This window comes from Tachyglossus aculeatus, unplaced genomic scaffold (assembly GCF_015852505.1).
Source record: "Tachyglossus aculeatus isolate mTacAcu1 unplaced genomic scaffold, mTacAcu1.pri scaffold_88_arrow_ctg1, whole genome shotgun sequence".
Classification (NCBI taxonomy): domain Eukaryota; kingdom Metazoa; phylum Chordata; class Mammalia; order Monotremata; family Tachyglossidae; genus Tachyglossus; species Tachyglossus aculeatus.
The window spans coordinates 1,465,136-1,474,736 of NW_024045096.1; positions in this window are offsets into that span (position 1 = coordinate 1,465,136).

The following is a 9,601-nucleotide window of genomic DNA, read 5'->3' on the forward strand; positions in this document are numbered from 1 at the left end:
TCCAGACCAGCCCAACCCAGCCCAGAATAACAACCCCAACCCAGTCCAACACAATCGGTCCAGCACAAAGCAGCCCTGACTAGCCCAGCCAACCCTAGTGCAGCCTAGCCAAACCCTCTACTGCCAGCTCAGGCCATTCCATTCAGCAATCCAGCCCGAACCAAACAGTCCAGAGAGACCAGTCAAGTTGGGACAGACAGTCCAATCCAGACAAACCAGCTCAGCTAATCTAGTGCAGCCTTGCCAAGCCCAGGCCAATCTAGAGAGCCGAGAAAGCCCAGGCCAGCACAGCCAGCCCACTGCAGGCAGCTCATCCCAGTGCAACCCAGAGCAGCCAGCTAATTCCAGCCAGCCTAGTCCAGAAAGCCCAGCCCACCCCAGTCCCACCAGCACACTCTAGCCAGTCCAGTCAGCCCAGAAAAGCCCAGCTGGACAAAACGTAGCTGAGGCTAGTCCTGAGGCTGAGCCTGCTTGAAGTAGAAGTTGCAGCTGGAGCTGAGACTGAGGCTGGTGCTAGGACTGGGGCTGTAGCTAAGACTGGGAATGATGCTAAGACTGGGGATCTAGCTGAGGGTGGGGACGGAACTGAGTCTGCGACAGGATCTGTTTCTGAGCCTGGATCTGGGGCTGAGGTTGCAGCTGGAGCTGAGAGCCAGCCTAGCCAGCCCAGCCAACCCAGGCCAGCCTAGCCCAACCAGTCCAGCCTAGCCAATCCAATCCAGCCAGTCCAGTCCAGCCAGCCCAGCCAGAACAGCAGACCCCAGCCAGCCTAACCCAGCTAGTCCAGCTGTGCAAAGCACGCTCAGCCCAACCAGAACAGCAAACTCCAGCCAGCCTAACCCAGCAAGTCCAGCTCAGCAAAGCACGCTCAGCCCAGCCAGAACAGCAAACTCCAGCCAGCCCAGCCCAGCCAACCAGCCCAGAGAGCCCAGCCAATTCTACAACCAGCTCAACCGAGCCCAAACAAGCCAGCCCAGCCCAACCCAACCCAGCCCTTCCAGTCCCAGACCAGCCCATCTAAACCAGCCCTGCCCAGCCAGCTCAGCCAGCCCAGCCACTCCAGACGGCCTAGTTCAGCTCTGATATCCCATCCCAGACAAGCCCAGCCAGAACAGTTCAAACCAATGCATCCCAACCCAGCACAACCAGACAATGTCAGGCAGCCCAGACCAGTCGAGCCAGTCCAGTTCACTCAAACAAGCCAAACCCATTGCATTTTAGCCAGCCTCTCCTAGCCCATTCCAGCCAGCCTGCCAGGCCTGACACTCCAACCCTGCCAGGCCATCCCAACCCAACACACTCCAGCCAACATAGCCCATCCCACTCCTGCCAGCCCAGCCCACTCCTGCCAGCCCACCCCAGCTTAGCCAGCATAGTACAGCTCTGCCTGGCAAGCCCAGGATGGCCTAGCTCAGTCACGTCAGGTCAGCCCAGCCCAGCCCAGCCCTGCCCACCCCTACCAAACGGCCCAGACAGCACAATCCAAACCGAAAATCCCAGGCCTGCCAATTGAGCACAACCCAGCCAAACCCAGAGAGCCCAGCCCAGGGAGCCTAACCATTCCAATGAACCCAGCCCAGCCCAGCCTGGCCATCCCGGCCAGCACAGCACAACCTAACAAATCCATCCCAGTTCAGCCCAGCCTACGTCAGCCAGCCTAGTCCAGCCCAGCCAGTAATCCCAACCAAAACAGCTCAGACAGCTCAGATCAGTGCCGTCCAGCCCAGTGCAGCCAGCCTAACACAGCCCTGCCCTGACCGAACCAAACCAGCCCAGCTAGCAAGCACAGCCACCACAGCCCAGTTAACCCAGCCCATTTCATCCAGCCCAAACCTTCCCACTAAAGCCAGGCAGGCCAACCAGCGCAGCCCACTCCATCCAGTCAGCCCAGTCCAGCCTGCCAAGCACAGCCCAGCTAAACTCAGCAACAGCACAGCCAGCCCATCACCCCAGCCCAGCGAGCTCAGCCCAGCTAGGCAAAATTAGTACAGACCAGCCCAGGACAGCCCAGTCAGCTATGCCCAGCCCACGCCAGCCCATCCAACCCCTGCCCAGACCATCAAACACAGCCCAACACAAAGAGTCCAGCGAACCCAGTCCACCCTATTCACCCCAGACAAGTCCAGCATAGCACAGCCAGCACAGCCCAACGCAAACAGCCTAGCTCCCACTCCAGCCTCAGCTCCAGCCCCAGCCTGGCTCAGCCCTACACCCAGACCCAGATCCAGACCCAGACCCAAACCCAAGCTCAGCATCAGCTTCAGCCTTTGCCACAGGCCTGCCTCAGCACCAGCTCCAGCTCAGTTCGAGCTCCGACCTCAGTCCCAGACCCAGGCTCAGCACCAGATCCTGCCCCAGACTCAGTTCCATCCCAACCCTGAGCTAGAGCCCCAGACTTAGCATGATCCCCAGTCTCAGCTACAGCCCCTGCCTTAGCACCAGCCCCAATCTCAGCTCCAGTTGCAAGTTCAACTCCAGCCCCAGCTTCAGCTTCAGTCCTATCCTCAGCTCCATGTCCTGCCCTGGGTCCAACCCCAGCCTCAGCTCCAGACCCAGCCTTAGCCCCAGCTCCAGCTCCAGTCCCAGGCCCAGTCCTACCTTCAGTCCCAGCCTCGTACTCTGCCAAGCCCATCCAAGCCCAACCCAATCCAGCCCAGCCCCACAAAAACAGCCCAGGCATTCATTCATTCATTCATTCATTCATTCATTCAATCAATCAATCAATCGCATTTATTGAGCGCTTACTGTGTGCAGAGCACTGTACTAAGCGCTTGGGAAGTACAAGTTGGCAACATATAGTGACAGTCCGAACCCAACAGTGGGCTCACAGTCTAGAAGGGGAAGACAGAGAACAAAACCAAACATATTAACAAAATAAAATAAATAGAATAGATATGTACAAGTAAAATAAAAAAATAAATAGAGTAATAAATATGTACAAAAATATATACATATATATGTACATATACATATATACAGGTGCTATGGGGAAAGGAAGGAGGTAAGACGGTGGGGATGGAGGGGGGGAGGAGGGGGAGAGGAAGGAGGGGGCTCAGTCTGGGAAGGCCTCCTGGAAGAGGTGAGCTCTCAGTAGGGCCTTGAAGAGAGGAAGAGAGCTAGCTTGGCGGATGTGGGGAGGGAGGTCATTCCAAGCCAGGGGGATGACGGGGGCCGGGGGTCGATGGCAGGACAGGTGAGAACGAGGCACGGTAAGGAGATTAGCGGTAGAGGAGCAGAGGGTGCGGGCTGGGCTGCAGAAGGAGAGAGGGGTGGGGAGGTAGGAGGGGGCGAGGAGCTGGAGAGCCTTGAAGCCGAGGGTGAGGAGTTTCTGCCTGATGCGCAGATTGATTGGTAGCCACTGGAGATTTTTGAGGAGGGGAGTAACATGCCCAGAGCGTTTCTGGACAAAGAAAATCCGGGCAGCGGCATGAAGTATGGATTGAAGTAGGGAGAGACACGAGGATGGGAGATCAGAGAGGAGGTTGATGCAGTAGTCCAGACGGGATAAGATGAGAGCTTGAACTAGCAAGGTACCGCTTTGTATGGAGAGGAAAGGGCAGATCTTGGCAATGTTGCGGAGCTGAGACCGGCAGGTTTTAGTGACGGCTTGGATGTGAGGGGTGAATGAGAGAGCGGAGTCGAGGATGACACCAGGTTTGCAGGCTTGTGAGACGGGAAGGATGGTAGTGCCTTAAACAGTGATGGGAAAGTCAGAGAGGGGGCAGGGTCTGGGAGGGAACACAAGGAGTTTAGTCTTGGACATGTTGAGTTTTAGGTGGCGGGCAGACATCCAGATGGAGATGTCTCGAAGGCAGGAGGAGATGCGAGCCTGGAGGGAGGGGGAGAGAGCAGAGACAGAAATGTAGATCTGGGTGTCATCAGCGTAGAGATGATAGTTGAAGCCGTGGGAGCAAATGAGGTCACCAAGGGAGTGCGTGTAGATCGAGAACAGAAGGGGACCAAGCACTGAACCTTGGAGAACCCCCACAGTATGGGGATGGGAGGGGGAGAAGGACCCTGCCAAAAAGACTGAGAATGAACGAACGGAGAGATAAGAAGAGAACCAGGAGAGGACGGAGACTGTGAAGCCAAGGTTGGATAGCGTGTTGAGGAGAAGGGGGTGGTCCACAGTGTCGAAGGCAGCTGAGAGGTCGAGGAGGATTAGTATAGAGTATGAGCCGTTGGAGCTGGCAAGCAGGAGGTCATTGGTGATCTTAGAGAGGGCGGTTTCCGTGGAATGTAGGGGACGGAACCCAGACTGGAGGGGGTCGAGGAGAGAGTTGATTTTGAGGAATTCGAGGCAGCACGTGTAGACAACTCGTTCAAGGAGTTTGGAAAGGAATGGTAGGAGGGAGATGGGGCGATAACTGGAAGGTGAGGTGGGGTGAAGAGAGGGATTTTTTAGGATGGGAGAGACATGGGCAAGTTTGAAGGCAGAGGGGAAAGAACCAGTGGAGAGTGAGCGGTTGAAGATGGAAGTTAAGGAGGGGAGAAGGGACGGAGCGAGAGATTTCATGAGATGAGAGGGAATGGCGTCAGAAGCACAGGTGACACGAGTAGCACTTGAGAGGAGGGAGGAGAGCTCCTCTGAAGATATTGCTGGGAAGGATGGGAAAGTAGCAGAGAGTGTTGAGAGCCGGGGGGTTGGAGAAGGGGGGATTGACTTTGGGGATGTCGGACCTGATGGATTTAATTTTATTAATGAAGTATGAGGCCAGATCGTTGGGGGTGAGGGAAGGCGGAGGGGGAGGAACCGGGGGCCTGAGAAGGGAGTTGAATGTTCGGAAGAGCTGACGGGGATGATGGGCATGGGTGTCAATAAGGGAGGAGAAATAGTTTTTTCTGGCAGAGGAGAGGGCTGAGTTACGGCAGGAAAGGATAAACCTGAAGTGAACGAGATTGGCATGGTGTTTAGACTTTCGCCAGCAGCGTTCGGCAGCTCAGGCATAAGAACGAAGGAGGCGGGCAGTGGCAGTGATCCAGGGCTGTAGGTTAGTGGTACGAGAGCGGCGAAGGTAAAGGGGTGCGAGTGAGTCTAGCTGAGTAGAAAGGGCGGAGGTGAGAGCAATAATCTGATCATGAAGACTGGGTAGAGAGGAGAGAGAGGCGAGGTGGGGTGTAAGGCGCTCAGAAAGATGGATGGGATCAAGAGAGCAGAGATCTCTGTGAGGGAGTAATATGGATTTGCAGGGGAAAGGAGTGTGAGTGAGGAGGCAGGTGAGAAGATTATGATCAGAGAGAGGGATTTCAGAGTTGATGAGGGTGGACACAGTGCAGCGATAGGAGATGATGAGGTCGAGGGTATGACCAAGTTGGTGAGTGGGTGAGGTGGGGTGGAGCAAGATGTTGGCAGTGTCAAGGAGAGATAGAAGGCGGCGGCAGAGGAGTCATTAGGGATATCCATGTGGATGTTGAAGTCTTCGAGGATCAGAGTGGGCATGTAAAAGGAGAGCAGGAAGGTGCGCTTACTGTGTGCAGAGCACTGTACCAAACCCTTGGGAAGTACAAATCGGCAACATATAGATACGTTCTTGGCCCAACAACGGGCTCACAGTCCAGAAGGAGGAGACAGAAAACAAAACAAAACACGTATACAGGTGTCAGTACCATCAGAATAGAGTTATAGCTATATACATATCATTAATAAAATAAATATAGCAAATATGTACAAATGAAATAGGGTAATGAGTATGTACATATGTATACAAGTGCTGTGGGGAGCGAAAGGGGATACGGTAGAGGGGGGGCGATAAGGAGGGGGGGAGGAGGAGAGGAAAAAGGGGGGTTCAGTCTGGGAAGGCCTCCTGGAGGAGGTGAGCTCTCAGTAGGGTTTTGAAGGGAGGAAGAGCTAGTTTGGCGGATGTGTGGAGAGAGGGCATTCCAGGACAGTGGAAAGACGTGAGCCAGGGGTCGACGGTGGGACAGGCGAGAATGAGGCACAGTGAGGAAGCGGCAGAGAAGAAGAGTGTGAGGGCTAGGCTATAGAAGGAGAGAAGGGGGGTGAGGTAGGAGGGGGCGAGGTGGTGAAGAGCCCTGAAGCTGAGAGTGAGGAGTTTTTGCTCGATTCGAAGGTTGGCAGGCAACCACTGGAGATTCTTAAGGAGGGGCGTGACATGCCCAAAGTATATCCGTAGAATGATAATCCGGGCAGCAGAGTGAAGTATAGACTGAAGCGGGGAGAGACAGGAGGATGGGAGATCAGAAAGGAGGCTGATGCAGCAATCCAGTCAGGATACGGTGAGAGATTTAACCAGCAAGGTAGCGGTTTGGATGGAGAGGAAAGGGTAGATTTTGTCGATGTTGTGGAGGTGAGATCGGCAGGTTTTGGTGACGGATTGGATGTGTGAGGTGAATGAGAGAGCGGAGTCGAGGATGACACCAGGTTTGCGGGTTTGTGAGACGGGAAGGATGTTGGTGCCATCTACAGTGATGAGAAAGTCAGGGAGAGAACAGGGTTTGGGAGGGAAGATAAGGAGCTCAGTTTTGGACATGTTGAGTTTCAGATGGCAGTAGACATCCAGATGGAGATGTCCTGAAGGCAGGAGGAGACACGAGCCTGAAGGGAGGGAGAGAACAGGGACGGAGATGTAGATTTTGGTGCCATCAGCATAGAGATGATAGTTGAAGTCGTGGGAGCGAATGAGTTTACCAAGGGAGTGAGTATAGCTACAGAACAGAAAGAGACAAAGAACTGACCCTTGAGGAACCCCTACAGTAAGGGGAGGGGTGGGGGAGTAGGAGCCCGCAACGGAGACAGAGAATGAACGGCCGGAGAGATAAGAGGAGGAACAGGAGAGGACTGATTCCATGAAGCCAATTATTTGGGACAGAAAACTTCACCAGTAATGGCATACATTTCCCTATTGACAGATATGGGACTAACACTCTGGTTTCCTGATTTCTAGAAATGTGGTCTATCCACTGGACCAATAGCAAGATTTAGTTGACAGATTTAAAGACGAAAGAAAATGACAATGCGAGGTTTCAAAGATAAATCCCAGATACGTGAGTTTCTGGGTTTACTTAAGAGGGATGGAGGTGTTGTGAGTTGAAATCGGAAAGTCCGGACGAGAAGATAACTTCCAAAGATTTCTGAACTTCCTTCTTTGATGCATTGATTAGAAATTAAAAAATATTATCCAGTAGCAAAATTAAATTCTGCCAACGGCACTTGCCCTGACAATTTTTCAATAATAAACACCTAGGAAATCTCACTATGTTGGTATTGAGTGTGATAATAAATATTATTATTATTATTATTATTATTTGTTGAAAATCCAATTTAGTGTTAAGAATTTTATTCTTACTAGTCTGTGTATCTGGCTTCCACAGATTGTGAGCCCTTTATGGGACAGTAGTCTTCTTTGAAAATCTTGAATTTATCCCAGCTCAGTGATTATCTTTTGGTGTTAAAACCATTATCATTTTCCCTTACACTTCTTTTTGTTACAAGAATGTTTTCACATATATTATACTCAAGCAAAATAATTACTTTATTTAAAAAACACCATGAAATGCTATTTGTTATATTCTTACAAATAAAATGGTTTTGAATATGAAATTGTGTTTCCTTCGGTGCAACATGCAATACATAATTGTAATAATGATGGCATTTATTAAGCGCTTACTATGTGCCAAGCAATGTTCTAAGCGCTGGGGGGCGGGGATACAGGGTCATCAGATTGTCCCACGTGGTGCTCACAGGATTAACCCCCATTTTACAGATGAGGTAACTGAGGCACAGAGAAGTTAAGTGATTTGCCCAAAGGCACACAGCTGACAATCGGCAGAGCCCCCAATACATGTTGAGGGATACATTTTCTGTTAAAAGTAAAATATTTTTATTAAATTCCTTACCAGGTGCAAGATCTTCGATCACTTCCTTAATCCTATTCTATCCAAACCTCCTCGACCTCTCAAATGCCTTCGACACTGTGGACCACCCCCTTCTCCTCAAAATGCTATCCAACCTTGGATTCACAGACTCCGTCCTCTCCTGGTTCACCTCGTCTCTCCGGCTGCTCATTCTCAGTCTTCGTTGCGGTCTCAGTCTCCTCCCCCACCCATCCCCTTACTGTAGGGGTTCCTCAAGGGTCAGTTCTTCGTCCCCTTCTGTTCTCTATCTGTACTCACTCCCTTGGTGAACTCATTCGCTCCCATGGCTACAATTATAATCTCTACGCTGATGACACCCAAATCTATATCTTTGCCCCTGGTCTCTCTCCCTCCCTTCAGGCTTGTGTCTTCTCCTGCCTTCAAGACATCTCCATCTGGATGTCTGCCCACCATATAAAACTCAATATGTCCAAGACTGAACTATTTATCTTCCCTCCCAAACCCTGTCCTCTCCCTGACTTTCCCATCACTGTTGACGGCACTACCGTCCTTCCCGTCTCACAAGCCCGCAGACTTGGTGTCACCCTCAACTCCGCTCTCTCGTTCACCCCTCACATCCAATCCGTCACCAAAACCTGCCGATCTCACCTCCGCAACATCGCCAAGATCCGCCCTTTCCTCTCCAACCAATCCGCTACCCTGCTGGTTCAATCTCTCATCCTATCCCAAGTGGATTATTGCATCAGCTTCCTCTCTGATCTCCCATCCTCCTGTCTCTCCCCACTTCAATATATACTTGGCGTTGCTGCCCGGATCATCTTTGTGCAGAAACGCTCTGGGCATGTTACTCCCCTCCTCAAAAATCTCCAGTGGCTACCAGTCAACCAACGCATCAGGTAAAAACTCCTCACTCTCGGCTTCAAGTCTCTTCATCCCCTCGCCCCTCTAACCTCACCTCTCTCCTTTCCTTCTACAGCCCAGCCCGCACCCTCCGCTCCTCTGCCGCTAACCCCTTCACTGTGCCTCGTTCTCAGCTGTCCCGCTGTCGATCCCCGGCCCACGTCCTTCCCCTGGCCTGGAATGTCCTCCCTCCGCACATCTGCCAAACTAGCTCTCTTCTTACAAAGCCCTACTGAGAGCCCACCTCCTCCAGGAGGCCTTCCCAGACTGAGCCCCCTCCTTCCTCCCCCCATCCCAATCCTCCCCGCCCTACCTCCTTCCCCTCCCCGCAGCACCTGTACATATGTTTGTCGAGATTCATTACTCTATTTATTTTACTTGTACATATTTACTATTCTATTTATTTTATTTTGTTAATATGTTTTGTTTTGTTGTCTGTCTCCTCCTTCTAGACTGTGAGCCTGCTAGTGGGTAGGGACCGCCTGTATAAGTTGCCAACTTGTACTTCCCAAGCACTTAGTACAGTGCTTTGCACACAGTAAGCGCTCAATAAATACGATTGAATGAATGAATGAATGAATTCGTTCCCACGGCTTCAACAATCATCTCTACGCTGATCACACCCAAATCTTCATCTCTGCCCCTGTTCTCTCTCTCTCCCATCAGACTCCTGTCTCCTCCTGCTTTCAAGACGTCGCCATCTGGATGTCTGCCTGCCTTCTAAAACTCAATACGTCCAAGACTGAACTCCTTATATTCCTTCCCAAACCCTGCCCTATCCCTGATTTTCCGATCACTGTTGACGGCACTACCATCCTTCCCGTCTCACAAGCCCGCAACCTTGGTGTCATCCTCGACTCCGCTC